At 36.8% G+C, this 20,537-nt stretch overlaps 1 long non-coding RNA gene across 1 annotated transcript; it reads left to right on the top strand.

The window, feature by feature from the left end:
- The first annotated feature begins 13,691 nt into the window (after positions 1–13,691).
- On the top strand, positions 13,692–16,896 carry LOC145138401 (uncharacterized). Its single transcript, XR_013721514.1, has 3 exons — positions 13,692–13,865; positions 15,364–15,429; positions 16,677–16,896. It is a non-coding gene; the product is annotated as an uncharacterized LOC145138401 (long non-coding RNA).
- The last annotated feature ends 3,641 nt before the right edge of the window (positions 16,897–20,537 follow it).

Below are 20,537 nucleotides of genomic sequence, written 5' to 3'. Positions count from 1 at the left end.
GGCTATCTTTGAGGGGGGGCAAAATTGATCAATGAAGTCTTCCTTCATTTTAGCCCATGTAGTAATAGATCCTGGAGGTAATGATTTGAGCCAATCCTTTGCAGCACCCTTGAATGTAACTGGAAGCATACGAAGCAGGTGGGTTTCGCGAGGCACATTTGTAAAATTAAAATAATCAGCTACATCGTTGACCTCATCCAAGTGTTTATAGGCATCTTCGTGATCTTTACCGTAGAAGGGGATCTCCTTTAGTTGAGCAAGTATGTGACCTTTAAGCTCAACGGTGCCAGTTGCGGGAATTGCGGGTTGCATAAGTCCCGGCCCGGTATCGTCACGTATTCTCTTCTTCCATTCTCCCATGGGAACTTCATCGATGTTAGCCATGGGGTTAGCTAATTCGCCTTCAAAGTCGCTTTCTTCTTCGTATTCGGATTCGTAGTCGTATTCGAATTCGGCTTCTTTATCTTCAATATTTTCTAATTTGCTTTCTTCGCTCTTTTGACTGCTGGTCTCTCCTGCCTTCTTGTTCTTTTTCTTCCCAAAAACTATTTTCAAGCTCTTCAAAGGTGATTTCTTAGGTGTATTAGAGCTTTCAACCTCCTTGCCTTTGTTTTTCCTTAAAGCGGATTTTGGGTCTTCAAGTGGAGGAACCAAGGGTGTGTTGGATCCTCTGGTCATGTAATGCCTGCAAACAAAACAAGAAAAACGCGTAAAAGGAACAAAAATAAAATAAAAGACGAAACTGTGAAACAGCAATAGACTCGCCGAGTCGCTTCGATTGCACTCGGCGAGTTTAGAGCAAAAACAGAAAAATTATTAACTAATCTTCTAAAACAGAAAACTATCAAAAATTATCCTACTAACTGAATTTCCTAAAAAAATAACTTTGTGCAAGATAAATCTCACACAAAGGATCGATAAAACTAGAAATTAGAATTAATTTTTGAACCGTTCCCCGACAACGGCGCCAAAAACTTGATGTGTGTAAACTCAACTAGTTTTAAACCTACTTTTAATTATAAAATTAACACACAAAAGGCAGTGGACCTGTCAATTGTGGTGTAGCTAGATAAGTAGGGTATCGAACTCAGGGAACGGAAAAATTAAAACTAACAACTAATATTAACTAAAAAAACAAGTAATAGAATTAGGGTTTTCTCTAGTTTTACAAGACTAGAAACTTACTAACACTTAAACTAACTAACTAACTAACAACTAAGCAAGCAAAGACCAACTAAATTCAATATCAAAAGGGACTTATGTTCAGGTTCGACTCAATTGATCCTATGGTTGATTTAATGGTAATAGTGCAATGGATTAACTTTTTATTGGCTACCGATTCAGGTGATTAGATTCACATTCGCTATCGCTAATCCTTAGAAAATAAACTAATTCAAGCAGTGGCCAGTTTTCCAAGTTAATTAATTCTCCAGGTTATTTATTCGGGTTAAATAAGACTTGTAATGGTTAATCAAATTAATAATTCAATTAGCCTCTTGTTGTTGGTTTATCAAACAAGCTCAGACATTAACTTACCCATTCTCTAATTAATCCTAGTTTCACACTCGCTAGTCTTAGGCACATAATAAAGTGTTCACATAAATCACATGAGGTAAACAATTAAGAGATGTTCATGCAGCCTAATTGCCTTCCTATTAACAGAAAATAGTTATGGTTAATGCATAAGGATCTTTAACAAGCTTAATTTAACAAAATCACCAATTTAAAGTTAATCCTACCATTAATCAACCCATAGTCTCAAAATTGTCTTACCCAAACAGAAGTTAAAAAGTTTTAGCTCATGATTAAGGCAGTAGAAAACTCAAAAACGAAATTCAATAACATAAACATGGTTTAGGTACTAAATCTACTTAAGAGAAATCAAATTATGCCTTAGTTATCCTTCAAAATTGGAATTGGGTTGGATCTTCACTCTTCCAAATGCTTTTCTTCGTTCTGAATCGCAGCTCTTCTCTCTAGGGTTTTCCCCCCAAAATCTCTGTATCGATCTGGAAGGCTCCTTTTATAGATTCGACTCGACTCGTCGAGTCCCTCATTAAATCCCCGTGTACGGCAAGGCAAGGACTCTTCTGCTTTGCGAATCTTCGTGGGAACTAGTCGAGTCAATGTCAGACTCGCCGAGTCCTTTGTGGTTTTTGGTCCTTTCTTCTTTTATTCACTCCAAAGCTTCCCGAAAGCTGCTCCTGCTTCCTTTTGCTTCCGTGCACTTCTTTTGACTGAAAATATAAGTCAAACATCATTAAGTACCTTTTGTCCATAGTATGCAATTAATTAGCTAATAAATGATAAAAATATATACTAAATATAGGGCTAAATATGCACATATCAGAGTGACCTTGAACTTTTCAAGTATTTGAACTTGTGGGATAGGGAGAATAATTGGAGGAGGTGGAGGAAGTGAAGCATGATTTCTAGTCCCATTAATGCACAACAAAGAGATTAATCTTTCACCTTGACTGCCATGTGGGATATCATCTTCAATAGGAAAGCTTGTTCTTAAAGATTTTGGAAGACCATAGTTGTCTTAACTAGACATCTATAATGGGAGAAATTCAAGTTTAGTTGATTTAAAGTCTTTAATATAACACCCAATATGAAATATTAAGGCTAGGATCCAACAACCTATTTATAACCGGAAGAGGGATGCCGTAATCCAAGCTATAAAATAGTTGAAGGTAGGTAGATGACGATTTACCAATTTCCACCATGAAAACGAAATATAATTAAGTTTTAATTGGATTTGAAACTCCTAGATCTTTTGAGATACGTTGAACTTTCAATGGCATGTTTGAATCTCGATTGTGCCCTCTCAAGTTTGTGACTGGGATGCCGAGGATCACAAACAAGGTGTGAATAACCATGCAAATTAACTTGGTACCCTCAACTTTATCACCTAATTTATGTGTCGGTTAACCACACACGCTCCACCAATCTATGATAAACTTAAGTTACCCTTCGCCACACATTGTCAGTCCCATGTTAGTGTGTCGGTTAACCACACACGCTCCACTAACGACTTAACAAAGGTGCAAAGTGTAATTTCATGGGTTAGCACCGTTTCACATTTATCATTATACTTTTAATGAAAGGAGAATTAGAGTCCTATCATACCCGTTCGGCTAACGACCCTCCACCAGTCAAGGAAGCGGTGGGTGAGAGTGGACACCCATTAAACTGCCATTTTATAGGCAGTAACCTTATACCCCCCTTATAGACCGGCTTCGTGAATGAGGCCTACTAACGGTAAGATTGACTCTATCTTATACATATCAATATAATTAAAAATTATAATAATAGTATAAGGGTTGAATTTTAAACTTTTAAAATTCTAGGGTTTGATTTGGAATTAAAGTATACATGGGGAGGTAACTTTGCAAATTCCAAAACTTGAGGGCAAGTATTGAAAATTTTCAAAACTCTTGGATTTTCATAACTTATGAGTTTAATTAAAGTTTTAAAGACTTTAACGAAAAGACTCTTGAACATCCATAACTTGAGGACAAGTTATGGAGTCATAAAACAATTTAATGAGGAAAAGACACTTCATTTTGTAACATATGATAATTTTTATGAGTTTTAAGAGTCATAAGTGTGACTTTTCATATAACCTTAAGGACAAGTTAAAAAAACACATTTTATGAACTACTTTTAGATCAATTTAGATTGAAAACAACACATATTTTTTTCATTAATCTAAATTAACTCATAAAACAAGGTAACATGAAAACTTTTGGTGTTCCATAACTTGAGGACAAGTTATGGAGTCCATCCAATGTCATTGAGATCAAAATTACACTAACAAACAATTTGCACATAATTCCTATGATCTACCAAAACTCATAAGCATGAACAATCCATATCAACAATTTTCAAGAATCATATAAACATATATAAAACTTGAAACTTTGATAATGACTTTGAAATTGGTTTACCATAATCATTACCACATCAAAAACAGGTTTTATAAGTCCAAAACAGTTTAAGGTAATGATTCTAGACCAATTCCAGCCTTACAAGTCGAAAATATGCTGTCAGGGGCTTCTACTCGTCGAGTGTATGAACCTACTCGACGAGTAGGATGAATTTCTTCATGGACTCGGCGAGTCCATCAGTGGACTCGGCGAGTCCAGTGCCCAGGAAGCCAGAATTTTCGATTTTTAAGCTATTTCAGCATGTATAACTTGAAAACAAGCCTAGTCTCTGATACCACTGTTGGGTTTTGAGCATTCTAACACTCCTAAGGTGTTCATGTAACCCTAAATACCTTGGATCTATGTTTTCACTAATTATACATGCAAATATCATTTTTCCAAGGTATTACCCTAACTAGCATACAATCATATGTACTAGGATAACAATACTAGATAGAATACATACCTTATGGTGGAGATTGCAGTCTTGATGTTGTTGGATTAGGTGTCTAAGTTCATAACTATTTCTGGGTTGTACTTGACCCGACCCGGCATGGTCCATTTGGGTTGCATGGCATCATGCATTTGGATAAACTAAAATGAGAGAAATAACACTTATGGTTTATTAATATATTATAAGTTCTAATATATTAATAATAGTATTTAATTAGTATTGATCAAGAATTAATCTAGTATTACTTAAGTGATCAAAATATGACTAATCAAATATATGGGTTGATTATGTAAATCATCAATAACTTGTATAGTGGGCTAAAGGCTCCATGGATTATCAAGTTGGGCTAAGGTCCATAGGATGCTCCATGGATGCTTCATGGGAGTTACAAACCCATGGGTCATGGAAATGAAAAGCCATGTTACATTAGGGTTTACATGGAGTAACCCTAATTGTAACACACTATATAAAGGATATGATGCTCACCAAAATCGGCCACTAGAAGCAAGATTGAGGGCAAGCCGATTTCTAAGTGTGACATTCTCTCTCAAAGTTTATTCCAAGTGCATTTGGTGTTGTGTGAGACATTTGAGGCATCACACTTGGGGTACTAGGCTCTCAAGGTTTTTCAAGGAATCAAATCAATTACAAGATATGTAACTCTAGCTAACTTTTATGTTTAGAAGTTCCCCATGTATGCTAGATAGGATTATGAAGCTTGGAAAAAGTATTTTTGCATGTATTTTAGACAAACATAGATCCAAGGTTTCTAGGGTTGCATGTACACCTTAGGAGTGTTAGAATGCTCAAAACCCAACAGTGGTATCAGAGCCTAGGCTTGTTTGTTGATACTTGATGCAAAATAGTGAAAAAAGTCGAATTTCTTGCTATCTGCACAGGGACCTCGCCGAGTCCATGGGGGGACTCGATGAGTCCAAGCAAAAACTCATCCTACTCGTCGAGTAGGTTCTTGCACTCGACGAGTAGGAGCACCTGAGTGCAGATTTTCGATTTTTGCTGCTGGAAGTGGACTAGAAACATTACCCTAAACTGTTTTGGTGTTTTAAAACTTGTTTTTGATGGGGTAATGGTTGTTCTAATCCATTTATAATGGCTAATATCAAAATTACATGACTATATGTGTTCATATGTTCTTGAAATTTTGATAGGACTATTCTTGTTCTTATGAGTTCTTGATAGATCATAGGAATTACTTGTTTAATGCTTAATTCATGATCTTTATGTGTTTTAATGGAGTCCATAACTTGTCCTCAAGTTATGGATAAACAAAAGTCACTTTGTATTAAATCCATTAAAAGAACACATAAGTTACAAAAATGAAGAGTCTTCATTTTAATAACTCATAAGTTATGAATTGAAAGTTTTTTTAAAGTTACAAAACTTGCCCTCAAGTTTTGGAACATGTAAAGTCATCTAATAAACTTTAGTTCCAACCCCTAGAATTTTAAAAGTTAAAATTCAACCCTTATACTTTATAATATTACAAGTTTAATAATAATTATATATGTATAAGATTAAGTCGTTTTACCGTTAGTAGGCCTCATTCACAAAGTCGGTCTATAAGGGGGGTATAAGGTTGCTGCCTATAAAATGGCAGCTTAATGGGCGTCCACTCTCACCTACCGCTTCCTTGATCGGTGGAGGGTCGTTAACCGAACGGGTAGGACAAGGACTAGAATTCTCCCCTCATTAAAAGTATTAATGATGAATATAAAGTAACTAAATGTTTTATAATTCCCAATCTTAGTTACTTTAGGAAAAAGTGAATAAGGTGCTAACCCATGAAATTATACTTTGCACTTTGCTTAATTCGGTTAGTGGAGCGTGTGTGGTTAACCGGCACACTAGCTGGACTTAACAAGGTATGCAAAGGGTAACTTAATGTTTATCATAGTATCGATGGAGCGTGTGTGGTTAACCGACACATCGATTAAGGGGTAATACATTAAGGGTACCAAGTAATTTGTATGGTTACTTCACACCTTGTTTTGTGATCCTCGGCATCCCAGTCACAAAACCTGAAGGGCACACTCGAGATTGAAACATGCCATTGGAAGTTCAATGAATCTCAAAAGATCTAGGAGTTTCAAATCCAATTAAAACCTAATAATTTATTTCGTTTTTCATGGTGGAAATTGGTGAATCGTCATTCACCTACCTTCAAATATTTTATAGTTTGGATTACGGCATCCCTCTTCCAAGTTATAAAATATTGTGTTGGGTCCTAGCCGTAATATTACATATTGGGTGTTATATTAAGGACTTAAAATCAACTAACTTGAATATCTCCCATTGCAGATGTCTGGTTTAGACAACTGTGATCTTCCCAAGTCTCATGGAAATCCTATTTCTCTACCTCCACCTCCTCCATTTATTCTCCCTGACCCACAAGCCCAAAGACTTGAAAGGTTCAAGGTCACTCAAGCCCTACTAGAAATGAAACATAAAGATGGAAGACATGTGTGCACTCATGTCTTAAGAATGAAGTCACACATTGACAGGTTGAGAATGTTGGGTGCTGTTATTTCAAGGAAGTTCGCTATTGACTGGGTTCTTTAGTCACTTCCTGAGTCGTATAGTGAGTTTATTAAAGACTACTATATGACAGATCATGACATGACCCTAATAGATCTTTATTATATGCTTGTTGCTGCTGAATCAGCAATGATTTAGCGCAAAAGTCAAGAAAGTATGGGTGGAAGGTCTATTTCTCAAACTTCCATGGACATTGATAATGGTAACATTGGAAGTCCAGAAAAGCTTTCTCTTCCCAATGGAAAGGGATCGGCCTTGGTCAACCCGGTTGACCAAAAGGTAAAGGGAAAAGCTAAGTCTGTGATAGTCCCATGTACCATTCCCAAAGAGTCCATATGTTTTCATTGTCAAGAGAAGGGGCATTGGTTGCGAAACTGCCCTAACTACCTAAAAGATCTAAGAGAAAGAAAAAAATCAAGAAGATTTGACTCTACTTCAGGTAAGTCCACTATCTAACTCTGTTAAGTTCCTTATTTATGATTCTTAATACAAAATGTGACTCGGTTACATTTTTTTGTGTTTGGCAGGATCAAGCAAAGGGAAGGAAACTTAAAGGAAAGGTATGTTGAATCTGATCGCGAAGATGGATTTCAATCGCATGGTTTGAAGATCGGATTCTTGAGCTACTACTTAAGAGCTATGATAGATTGCTAGAAAAATGTGTAATAGCATAGTTTTCATTTAAAGTTGCATTGTAAGGATAAAGTTTTCCGCATTTATTAAATAAATAAAATTTTGTTTTACTTTATTTTATATCTCCTTGCAATGGCATTTATGGAAAATTGATGTTTGTATGGCTCTAGCAATAATGGAAATATGAATTTTATTCCTTCATTTGTGGTAGTGTCATAATTTACCAAATAAGGAAAGATTCTCATCACCCAAGGTTTTCAATTGGACCGAAACTTGGAATCATGCAAGTCGTATAGTATGATGAGTGAGAACTTTCAGCTTTGGAAAAACTAAGACTAATTCCTTGATTACATGTATATGTGAGTCAAGTGAAGGACTAAGGGATCAAGTACACACTCTTGTGCACTAGTCAAGTCCACCACAAAAGATTGATAAGACTATTCGTCATGATTTACAAAGGTTTAGTAAATATGTTTATACTTACAAGTTAAGTATAATTTTGAAACATTGGAAAAACTTTGATGTATGACAGAACGAATGAGAAGAATCAAATTAGGCAGAAGGATAAAAGTTTCTCAAATCTGGAAAGATGGGAGAGTACTTTAGTATCATGTTTTGTGATCATCTTAATGATTAAGAAACCATATCACAATTGATCCTCTAAGGACATCTTAGTGCATTCCTATGACTAAGAAGAGGAATCAAGAATTGCTGAAATGGTTGAATCAAGAAGATAAGTCATACTTCGTTCCAAAACAAGTCTTAGAGTCCTACTCCAAGACTGTAAGTTGAGTGACATATCTTAAAGAAAAGGTTTATAACACTTGTCAAATGTAAGAGTAAAAGTGTCCTACTCTTGTACATTTGAAATTGGTAAGTTGTGATGTTTTGGATAAAACAAAGACCAACTAAGGCCAACTGTGTGAAGTGTTTGTCTTGATAAAGAATCTGCACTATATCTTGAATATTTCGCAAGTGAGTCTTATATGTCAAGAGGACAGTGGTAGTCTTAAAGATCTTGAAAAAGCTTCTAGATCTGATCAAGAAGAAAAACCTATAGTTTATCACTAGTACACGACTCGAGGTTTATAACCTATCGTGTTGACATATTCCTTTTTCTATGCCCATTCCAGTTAAAGTTTGTTTTGCATATGAGTTTTGAGAGTTCTCCATTGGTTGCATAACAACTTGGAAGCTATGGCAGACCCTTTTTCTGTGCCCATTCCAGTTAAAGTTGGTTTTGCATATGAGTTTTGAGAGTTCTCCATTGGTTGCATAACAACTTGCTATGGCAGGCCCTTGTGCTGCCAGAAGTTAAGACTGCACAAGTTCAATCCATAACTGTTTAGATTTGTCACTAACCTTGTCTTGTGATTATGGTTTTGACAAATTCACATGGATAAGAACACATACACCATAAAATCTAAGTGTCATAAGGTTTCTCTCCGATTCACGAAAACGACGGTGAGGAAACACTTTCACTGAGTAGATTTTAAGTAGATAACAGTTGTGATATTTGCGTTCTCAAAGTCGTTAGTGGAGCGTGTGTGGTTAACCGGCACACTAACATGGACTTGTGAGAAATGGCAAAGATCTAAACAATTGAGACTATGATTACGGCATTCCTTTTCATAGTTCTGAAAGTGTTTAGACACACATATGTGCTACCTAAGGAAAGGTGTATGATTTTGATAAAGTTTTATCAAAAGTATCTCGTATCAGAAATGTGAACTTTGGTAAGAAGGTCAATAAAGTGTTGATTTCTAGAAGTCCAGCTGATTTCTGAGTACATGTCGAAGCTAGTGGGAGCATAAGTATTATGCTAATAATCATCATGCAAGTAGGAGCATGATAATTATGATAAGTGTTGCAAGTTAGCAATGTTAATTATAGAAAACAAAAAGGTTTCAATTGGGAAAAGTTGTTTTGCTATAATTAAGGGAGAGAAAATTATACTTCACTTGAGGTTTTAATCATCTTTAGTCAAGGATATATATATATATGAATTTTATGTTGAAATGGCTCAACATAAGGAAATTCTATATATGGGTCCATTATTTGCGTTCTAAAATTCGATTATAATTACGGCATCCCTCTTCATAATCTGAATTATGAGAACTTGGCAAATATAAATAGAAATATTATAGCAAAAGACTGGTCTAGTATCATGTCTTTATGAATCATGTCCCATATGCTTCGGATATAGGATCGATTGCATGTGCTATAATATTCATTTGTTCTAAATTTTTCCAAAAATGCATAGAGCATTAAGAGGGGAAAAGTACTAGAACTAGATATGACTCATTTGATTAAGCAATTGTTGAGGACAATCTAAGGTTTACCAAAGATTGGTTGCTCAGGGGCAGTTGGAAGTATAGTGTTAAGTTTGGAAGGACCATAGTGACATATTCTGAAAAGAGGCAACTCTTGTTCAGGAGTAAGAGTCAAAAGGGAATATGGAAATGTTCCCATAGGTGGAGGCTATTCATTAAATCCGTGTAAGATTAGGAAACTTAATGCAAGAAGAATGTTCAAAGCAATGAACTTTGAATATGAGACTTCCTTTCCATGGAATTGATCTCCATGGGAATACTATGTAATGTCTGTTGACAAGTCTTTGTGACTTTATGCATAATCATTACAAGATTACCACTGCATATAAGTTTAGAATCTAACAGATTTAAGTAAATGCCATGAATCTGGGATTCGTGCATTTGCAGTATGGATTTGGGATTGTGAAATGAGAATCATTGGAAGTATGTTCAATCGATCTATTTCACAGAGTAAAGATCATAGGCAAACTTAGTGTACATACTTGATGTATTGCATAACTAATGTTAGACAAACATATTATACATACTTGGTGTATGGCATGACTAGTGTTTAGAAAACATAGTGTACATGCTCGGAGCATGGGACAACTATTGTTTTAATTCAAGTATAAAGTTGATAGTTTGAAACAGTATACAATGAATAATATGCAATCAATATGGTGATAAATAAAAGGTGTTTTTATTTATATTCATAAGTTCTGAGACCATAGTTGATTCGATTATTCTTGTGTTTCACTTTGCATGTTTTGACTTCCAGAATAACTAAGTCGCTCTTCCTGAATGACTAAGTTATTCAAACTATCCACAGTCGGTCATATGTTGGAAGTAGATATGAATCAAGACTGTCATGGGTTGGATTGTAGAGGTCAAAGATGTTGGACAAAGTTGTGCTACAACACTCATGAGTGCTCATAAGTTCTGAGTATTGGATACAACCCACGCTCATTGGTATCACTTCATGGAATTTTATCTCGAGTGATCGTGAGACGGTAATATCATATAAGTCTTCAAACCTAGAGATATGACTTGTTGCCTATGAATTGGTTATACATTGATCGTACGAAACCTCATTGGTAACTCGATGTTATAAAACGTGCCTTTGTGTATGATTCAACAAGTAGTAGAACAAACATATGAGTCGAATTTTATCTGTTCCTTCTTGGATTAGAAGTGATATCTGGGCCCCTCGATGATTTTGTTTTGACCTATGTATTGGGCCCGGTCAGAACTAAGTTGATCTGTTCACTTAAGTTCTATGTCAAACAAATCGAAAATCGGGAAACAAAGTGTTGGACAATAAGTAAGACATTGTTCCATGTATTTGTCCGGCTGATATCTAGAACAGAGGATTATATGATCACTTATCTTAAATGGCGTATCATCGTCTTCTCAGTTCCGAGAGACCTTGAAAAGAGCTACGATTGCTGATCGGTTCCTGAAGTCATACTTACAGTTATAGTTATTAGACTTATCCAAGTGGGAGACTGTTAGATTAGGTGTCTAAGTTCATAACTATTTCTGGGTTGTACTTGACCCGACCCGGCATGGTCCATTTGGGTTGCATGGCATCATGCATTTGGATAAACTAAAATGAGAGAAATAACACTTATGGTTTATTAATATATTATAAGTTCTAATATATTAATAATATTATTTAGTTAGTATTGATCAAGAATTAATCTAGTATTAATTAAGTGATCAAACGATGACTAATTAAATATATGGGTTGATTATGTAAATCATCCATAACTTGTATAGTGGGCTAAAGGCTCCATGGATTATCAAGTTGGGCTAAGGTCCATAGGATGCTCCATGGATGCTCCATGGGAGTTACAAACCCATGGGTCATGGAAATGAAGAGCCATGTTACATTAGGGTTTACATGGAGTAACCCTAATTGTAACACACTATATAAAGGATATGATGCTCACCAAAATCGGCCACTAGAAGCAAGATTGAGGGCAAGCCGATTTCTAAGTGTGACATTCTCTCTCAAAGTTTATTCCAAGTGCATTTGGTGTTGTGTGAGACATTTGAGGCATCACACTTGGGGTGCTAGGCTCTCAAGGTTTTTGAAGGAATCAAATCAATTATAAGGTATGTAACTCTAGCTAACTTTTATGCTTAGAAGTTCCCCATATATGCTAGATAGGATTATGAACCTTGGAAAAAGTATTTTTGCATGTATTTTAGACAAACATAGATCCAAGGTTTCTAGGGTTGCATGTACACCTTAGGAGTGTTAGAATGCTCATAACCCAACATGTGTATCTAGCCTTAAGAGCTTAGCCCCAATAGTGTGGAAGCCTCAAGTGGAATCACAACACATCATGGACAAAGGAGGAACTTGAGAGAGAATCTCCATGCACCAAAAACCACCATGAACTCCAAGAATACACTTCTAGCGATTTTAGGCAATGAAGTATGTATTTATATGTGGGATTTCTAGGGTCATGGATATAACCCAAATCCATACCCATGGGTCTTATGATCCATGGTTCATGTGGCCCAACTCTTTATGTATCCATACATAAACTTGGTCCAACATGGATCATAAGCCCAACACATATAAATATAACTAATTGTCATAATTAGTCCCCATAGATTTAATTAGTCTCTTTTGATCACTAAATTAATTCCAAATTAATTCTTGATCAATACTAATTAAAACATATGATTTCATATTAATATATTATAACTTATAATATATTAATAAACCATAAATTACCTTCTCTCAAAAGTCCATCCTAACAAATTGTCCTGATGATATGCAACTCAAATGGACCATGCTACACTCGGGTTGAGTACATACCAATAATAGTTATGGACTTAGACATCTAATCCAACACATACAAGTATCACACAGACAACAAGTATAATCTATCATGCAAACATTCCTCGGGCACCCGCCCGGCATCGGGCCTTGGTCCGGAATAACATACTAGCATACAATGTCTAGGGCTAACCCCCGGGTCTTCCTACTCATAAACTACATGGGCCGGCATTGTGGCCTTAGACCCATTCACACAGTGAGGAGACTCACCTTGCACTGTTCAAGTCCTGCTGATACCTCTCTGGCTGCTAACTGGCAATTCCCCAAACTGCTGATCCTTTGGCTCCCCGAGCTACCAATACCAAAATATTACTTAGTCCAAATCAATAATTCTCCTTAGGGTAAAATGACCACTTTACCCCTAGTCCAACTTAGTCCATAACTAAGGCCCAAAACCATAATATAAAAGGCCCAACACTAGATAAGCTTCCCAAGCCCACTAGTGGCCCACTAATGGCCCAATTTGCTAAATTGGGCACAATCCCTCTAATGGGCCTTACCCTAAGCCCCAAACATATTCTTGGCCCAAATTATCTGACTTCTGATGGCCCACTAAGTGTAACGGCCCGAATTTATTTCCGCCATCGATATTACTTTCCGTTAGACAAATATTTATATTCATAGGATTATTTTGCTTTTAAGGTTATATAACGAAATACATTAAATAAAAGATGAATTTAATACCTAAAAGAATTAATTAATAATTAAAATGTAAATAATTTAATTGAATTGATTTAAGGGGTTATCTTGTTAAAAAAATAACTCCATAAAAGGGGTTAAATAGAATTGAGGGGCTAGAGTGTTATTAAAAGAAACTTGGAATGTCAAGATGTCTAGGGTTAGGGCAGAAGAGCAACAACGCTAGGAGTTGAGGGACTTAATTTGAAAAATCAAGTATAACTCCCCATGAATAAGAATCGGCGTATTTATGAGAATTAATGAGGAATGAAGGTTTTTCTCTTGGGCTTAAACTCAAGAACGAAATAAGATTCCTCTTATTTTGGATTGAGTTTCGTTGATCGACAATAGGAAAAAAAAACGGACGTGAAGTCGATCGGGAAGGAGAGGGTCAACGAGATTCCTTGTGTAGGTTCCATTGAGGCTGAAATCGATCTTTCTAACTGGTGAGTTTTATGATTTCATTCTTTTCATGAGTTCATACTTCAATTGCTATTAATTTGGAAGGAATTATGAAGTTGAATTGTTTTCCATTGATTTGATCAATCTTCTACTTTCACTTCAATTCTTTTGGTTCTTTGAATGGTCTAATTTCAGCCATATTAGAGGTGTTCTTGGCTAATTATTGATGTCAAAATCCTTCTAAAATCACTCCTTTATGTTTTGTTGATGGTGCCTAAAGATTGGTTGTAATTGTGAAGTTAATTTCTCTCTTTCGGTGTCAAAAGTTCATGTTTCTTTCACTTCATTTATAATGGTTTCATGAGTGAAATTTTTCTTCATAGAAGACCATGTTTTGGACCATTCACGTGGTTATCAAAACAGTTCCTAAGTGTCTTCTTATGTGTCTCATTGGTGAAGAAAACCCAAACCCAATTTTTTTTTCTCTTTTTGCAACATACATTGTTTTTCCCATAAAAGCAATGTACTTTGAGTCATGGTTTGAGGATGAAATTGCTATTAATGTTTCTTGACAAGTATCTACTGTTAAGTACACAATTTTCATCTTTATAGTTGATTTTGGTTATGGCTTAATGGGTTAAGTTGTCAAATAACCCTTAAAATGCATTGCTGGGAAATTCTGAAAATTTCCCATTCTGCCCCTGTATTGAAAAAATTATAGAAAAATCATCATAAGTCGAATTAGTGATCCGTAAACTCTCAAAGTTTTCATTTTGAGTCTAGTTTGTCCATGATTTTTCCCAAGACTTGATATTGTACCTAACCAATGTGAAAATCGTGTTTTTCACTGACTAGTCATAAATTAGCTGCATTGATACCCTATTTTGTAAAATCCATATAAAATTGTAGAAAAATCGTATTGACTTGTGCGAGTACTCCCTGAAAAGATAAAAGTATAAACTACTGGAATATACAAAAATATTGTATATTTTGCAGGTCCTGTTGGTGTTAAAATGGCTTTGAACAGGTGGCTGTTATGGGTCAAAATCTGAAACTTTGTTCTAAACGTTCGTCTATATGTTTAGGCATTCTACTCTCAACATTTTTTGTGTCATTTGTTTGATATTCTCATAAAGTACACAATTGATGTCTTAATTCTATAATTCAATCGTTTTGTGTGTAAAATTGAACGGATTTAATCCTTTACCTAAAGTCTTAAAGCATATGGCGATTTTTAGTGAATGTTGGAAATCTGCACAGCAATCTAACCTGATCTTGCAAACGACTTGGGGTAAAATGGGTGCCGAATTAGACAAAATTGACAGAGATAAAAGTTGTTGGAAATCGAGTCTAGTTTTCAGAAAGTTCAGAAGTAGGTCAATCGGAGTTACGGATTCTGTTTTATGTTTAAAACACTGAACAGTGGTCATGGCTGGAATTATAAAAAAAATATATATATATATACAATATAAAATTAAAATATGTTAAGCTAAACTTGTAGACTTTGAATGCACTTAATAACTTAATGATATATGTGTTTAGGTGAGGTCTTGACAATTTCAAGAGAGTTCAAATCTTGGATTTAATAAAGGATTCGTCAAGGCCAAGGTGAGTTAGTAGTTTTTACTCACTAAATGTGCATCAGTCGCGAGTACATTTCACACATGGATCATTGATTCACTTTATGTCTAAATTAGTCAATGTTTTGTGTAGGAGTATGATATGTACAATTAACATGCTTGCTTGCTAGTTGCCATGCTTAGGGTCTAAATTGATATTTGACTCCATTATGGTCATTATGTTGTTTATGGTATGCTAGCATAAATTTGATTGATATAATGATAGTTTGTTATGATTTGTTGAATTGTTGATGCATTTGATGAATATTATGATATTGGTTGATTGTATGAAATTGCATGCTTTATATGATGAATTGTTGAATCTTGCGGGGCGTTGCATAGTGGGTTGGGTAGTTTATGACACTTGCCTTAAACCCTATCCGGATACATTTGGTGACCTATTAGGTTGAAAGAGGACCTATACAAAAGAGCTTAAGCCATTTTGGTGTTAGTCGCCCGGTCTATCTAGAAGACCCGCGATACATGGTACACGTTCACTGTCACTACAGTGTTCGTGGACTGGAGTGGTGTGGTCCTACTGAGGAGGACTAGTACAAACATCACGTTGGGTTGGGAGGTGTTATGGATGTACGACACCGTTGGTACCAATCCTGAACGATACCGCGAAGCCCTTGTGTTTCGCATAGTCAGAGTAGCGAAAGGGGTGTCTGGGGTTGGTGTTTCGGGTGGAAGTCATGAGCCACTTAGAGCATTCAACAATGCGGGCACACGAGTAGTGAATTGGGTAGTTCTTTTGAGGTAGGATGTACTTAGAGTCTCATGCCTATCGTAGGATGCTTTTGGTGAAATTCCTTTGGTGTTAATCTTTTGGTGACATTCCTTTGGTGTTATTCTTTTGGTGACATACTTTTAGTGATATGTTTTTGTTGACATACTTTTGGTGATATGCTTTTGGTGACATACTTTTGGTATTATGCTTTTGGTGATGTGCTTATGGTGATATGTTTTTGATGATATCTATTTCTTTTGGTGATATATGTTGCTTTTGGTGATAAGTGTTATTTTGGTGAAATGTTACGCTTTTGGTGTTACGTGATGAATTTCCTGTTATATGTGAGTATGTGTTGCTTAATGTTATGAACTCATAAACTGAATTGTTGACTCGTTTGGGAAATTGTACGTTTTCCCTACGACTATATGCAACTTTTATTAACTCACTCAGCAGGGGCTGACACTTGTTTCTTTTACTTTGTGTCATGTGATCGGTACCGATAGCTTAGGAGCTTGGATTGGTGAGAGGGGTTGCTAATGGGTAGTAGATTTCATTATCGATACCAATCTTGGACACGTTTTTTATTATTTACTTTAAAATACTTTTGCTTCCGCTACATTTTTAATTGGTTTGGAATGATGTTTGAATTTTGAAGTAACGTTGTGGTTTGAGAATGTTTTAAACTAATATAATAAAGTCTTCCGTTGCGATTTTCCGTTAAAAGGTTTTGAAAAAAAATTGAGGTGAAAATCACGACGTTACACTAAGGCCCAAAGATCCAAAGTCCAAAGCATGGCCCAAACCGAGGCCAAAAATACACCAAGTCCATATCTGATGAGTACGCGGGGCGTACTTCTATGTACGCTAAGCGTACTGGCTGATGGCTTGTACGTCGTACGTACCTGCTTGTACGCCCAGCGTACAACCCTGTTAAGCCATTTTTCCATTAAGTGCTTAATACTCCAAACCAGAAACTACAATCATAGATCAAGGTCCTTTTCAACGTCTTAATCCATAAAGTCGACTACTTGGTGGCTTACAACCCACCAAATGAGCCCAAACTTGAAATATAACAACATACTTCCATGGAAATGGCTAGATCTCATGCATGAACCCATTAAGACATTCAAGATGGCAACTTTACTGCTTTTGTGACCCTTTTTGGTCTAAGGGTGGCAACCCTATGCTCAAAAACGAGATTGCATCATAAAGATCCATTCTTTGGACTAAAAGAGTCCATAAACTCATCCTAAGAGAGATCTAAGAGAACAATCATCAAGCTCAGAACTTTATACCTTGAAAGGGTCTGGAGAGAGGCAAAAATCTCAAATCTACAACTTTGCCTTTGATCTATCACCTTGCTATGCACTTCTCTTGCTTGGAAAATGGCTTCACAACTCCAAAATGCTCTCCGATGGCCTCCAAAGCTCCAAAAACACTCAAGGAAGGATTAGGGTTTCGTGGTGGCTGTCCAAAGATGAAATGGAGGCTGACCATTGAGACACATCATTCCTTTTATAGTGTAAAACCCTAAAATTTAGGGTTTCTGGACTCTGGACGTACGTTGGGCGTACGCCTTTAACACCTGCGTCCATCTTCCTTTATACGTTGGGCGTAACCCAGCTTACGCTGGGCGTACCCAGCCGGACATGTGCATGCCTCCCTTGCATACATGGGACTTACTTGCTAAATATTTCCATTAGGGACTAAAATTGAAAATAACTTCAAAGTGCCATAACTCCTTCATTCTAAGTCCGTTTCCGATGAACTTTATATCCACGAAAAGGTGGCGGGAAGCCCTACGCTCCTAGCCACACCCCCAAGCCTAAAAACCTTCCAGATAAGGACCCCCAAGATCCATAAAAGACTGAAACCCCTCTAGCATTGGCCTCCGAAGACCATAAATGAATACTTTCAGAACTGGGTGTTACATTCCTAGTCTCTCCTAGGATTCCCACCTCACCCTGCCATCAGCTACTGAAGTACCTCTACTAATGACAATTAACTACTTCACGAATACAATTACATGCAACAAAGCTTAGATAATCCTTCGACCCAAAGACTCAACCCTATAACGGTTAGACTCAAACGAGAGTTTCACAATTAGGCCAAGTCAACCACTGTATGATTATTTAACCCTTACTACATGTAACTTAACATATTCATGCAATAACTAACTTACATCAATATGAGTCCTACGAAGCACAAAGCAAGTAGAATTCGAGCATCGAGAACTAATAACATTACATAAATAAGTAGTCCTATCTTATAAGCTTCTGAAGATCTCTAGTCACTAGCAGGCATCACTACCAGCTCACACAATAGGCATAAAGGCATCTCTCCTAATCAGGCATCCTACCATGCAACACTGAGCAGATCCTTAGCCCTAATCTAGCATGTAATTCTCATATACTCACATCAAACATCAATCATAAACACGCACAAGTATTTTGAGAAATATTTACTTGAGTTCGGCTGATTGCATGCATCGCACCCCTTTTATTTTAAAAACTTTCTTAGAAAATAATTTTAATTTTTAAAAGAAAATTACCAACTCCTCAGTTTGAGTTCAAGCACACCCGAGAGCATGCTTGAATCCATAAAACCAAGGCTCTGATACCAACTAGTAACACCCCAAATTACAACCCATTTTTTTTTATAAAACTTTAAGTGTTTATTTAAAACACAACTACAAGATCTTAAAAACATTTATCAGAGTATCATTAAAAGTTATCATCCACACACACCAAATCACAAACAACATCTATGGGTTATCATCAACCCTAGAGACTACCTGGAGTCTCAGTGGGCAAACAGCACGCCCTGTAGGTTATCAACAACTCTGGAGACTACCTGAAGTCTAGGTGGGCAAACAACACTCCCTGTTGTTATCAGCAACCCTGGAGACTACTTAAGGTCTCATCATACATAGTATCACATATAATAATAACAACTAAAACCCAGTTGGTTTGCACATATAAACTACCACATAGGCAAGCATATAAGAATCACAAAGACAGCAAGCATCCTACATACACAATTTAGTGGGTTGGCATTGGTGCCTTCGGCCCACGATCATAATGAGAAGACTCACCTCAGTCAGAAGATAGCAAATCTCACACCCAAGTTTGTTACGCAGCAGCTCCTCACACTGAACAATCAATACCAACCCTAGTTACTATCTAAGTTTTAGCCCATAAATCATTAGGCCCAATAATGACCCAAACCCAAACTAGGCCTACTAATGGCCCAGGCCCAACTAGAGAACCCTAAGGCCCAATATAGGTCCAAAGTTCCAAAATGGCCGAAAATCAACGGTCCAACCTCCAACAGATGACCCTCCCGTCGTGACCAGCCCATGGTCACGTCGTGAGTATTAACTCGACCCGGTCCTCACTCAGTAGGTCAACTCAGCCAGTCAACTCGCTCAGTCTCGATTCCAATCATCATCACGTCGTAGCCACCCCCGGTCATGTCGTGACCTAGTCCGGACAAAACAGTTGGGATGGGATGCATTCTCACGACGTGACAGGCTCATTCCTCACGCCGTGAGTGCTGTCTTGGCCAACTTTGAGCATTAAGTTCTTATTCCTTTTAGCCACCACCTGGTACTTTCCAGAGGGTCTTCCTTCACCCAAGGGACAATAAAAATCGTAGCTTTTTTAGTCATCATGTCCAATGCATGGATCAAACATTCACTAGGTCAAAAGAGGGAAAATGAGATCAAGACTCATGCTTGAAGTCTAAAACCAACTCCAAAACTCAGATTATAATACAGAAGTTGTCTCAATGATCCATAAACTTTCCAACTTTATGGATCCCGTGCATGATATCCCACTTAACCATGCAAAAAGGAGCTTTAAACCTAGATCTAGCATGCAAGAGGTAAAAAGGCCAGAGCTTTATGACTTACAATGGTCCAAAAGCTCTGCAAGAAGGTGAGGTAGAAGATGGATTGCCAAGAGCATGCTCGACAAAAGTTTTCTTATTCTTCAATGAGCCAAAAACGACCAAATAAGTGCTTCAATGTCACCAAAAATGGCTAAGGACCTCAAGCAAGTCGAGATTAGGGTTTTCGGGGGGCAAGAGAGTGAGGGAGGCTAAGGATGGGCAACCCTAGCCTTCTCATTCCATTAAATACCCAAAATATTAGGGTTTTGGACATCAGGCCGTTCTCACGTCATGAGCATCCAAAGTCTCACGTAGTGAGGCTCAAAAACACGGGTCAACTAGTCAATGGTCACTCACGACGTGATCACCATCATTCCCAAATATGAATGATGATTTTAATGAGCTGCAGAATTGATGAAAATCCGCAATCAGGAGATGAAAACAATCCCTAATCGGTAGACTTAGATGCATAG

This window comes from Lactuca virosa, chromosome 9, assembly GCF_052849685.1.
Source record: "Lactuca virosa cultivar CGN04683 chromosome 9, Lactuca_virosa_CGN04683_v6, whole genome shotgun sequence".
NCBI lineage: Eukaryota > Viridiplantae > Streptophyta > Magnoliopsida > Asterales > Asteraceae > Lactuca > Lactuca virosa.
Note: the sequence above shows the minus strand (reverse complement) of the source record. Positions and strands in the feature narration are given on the sequence as shown.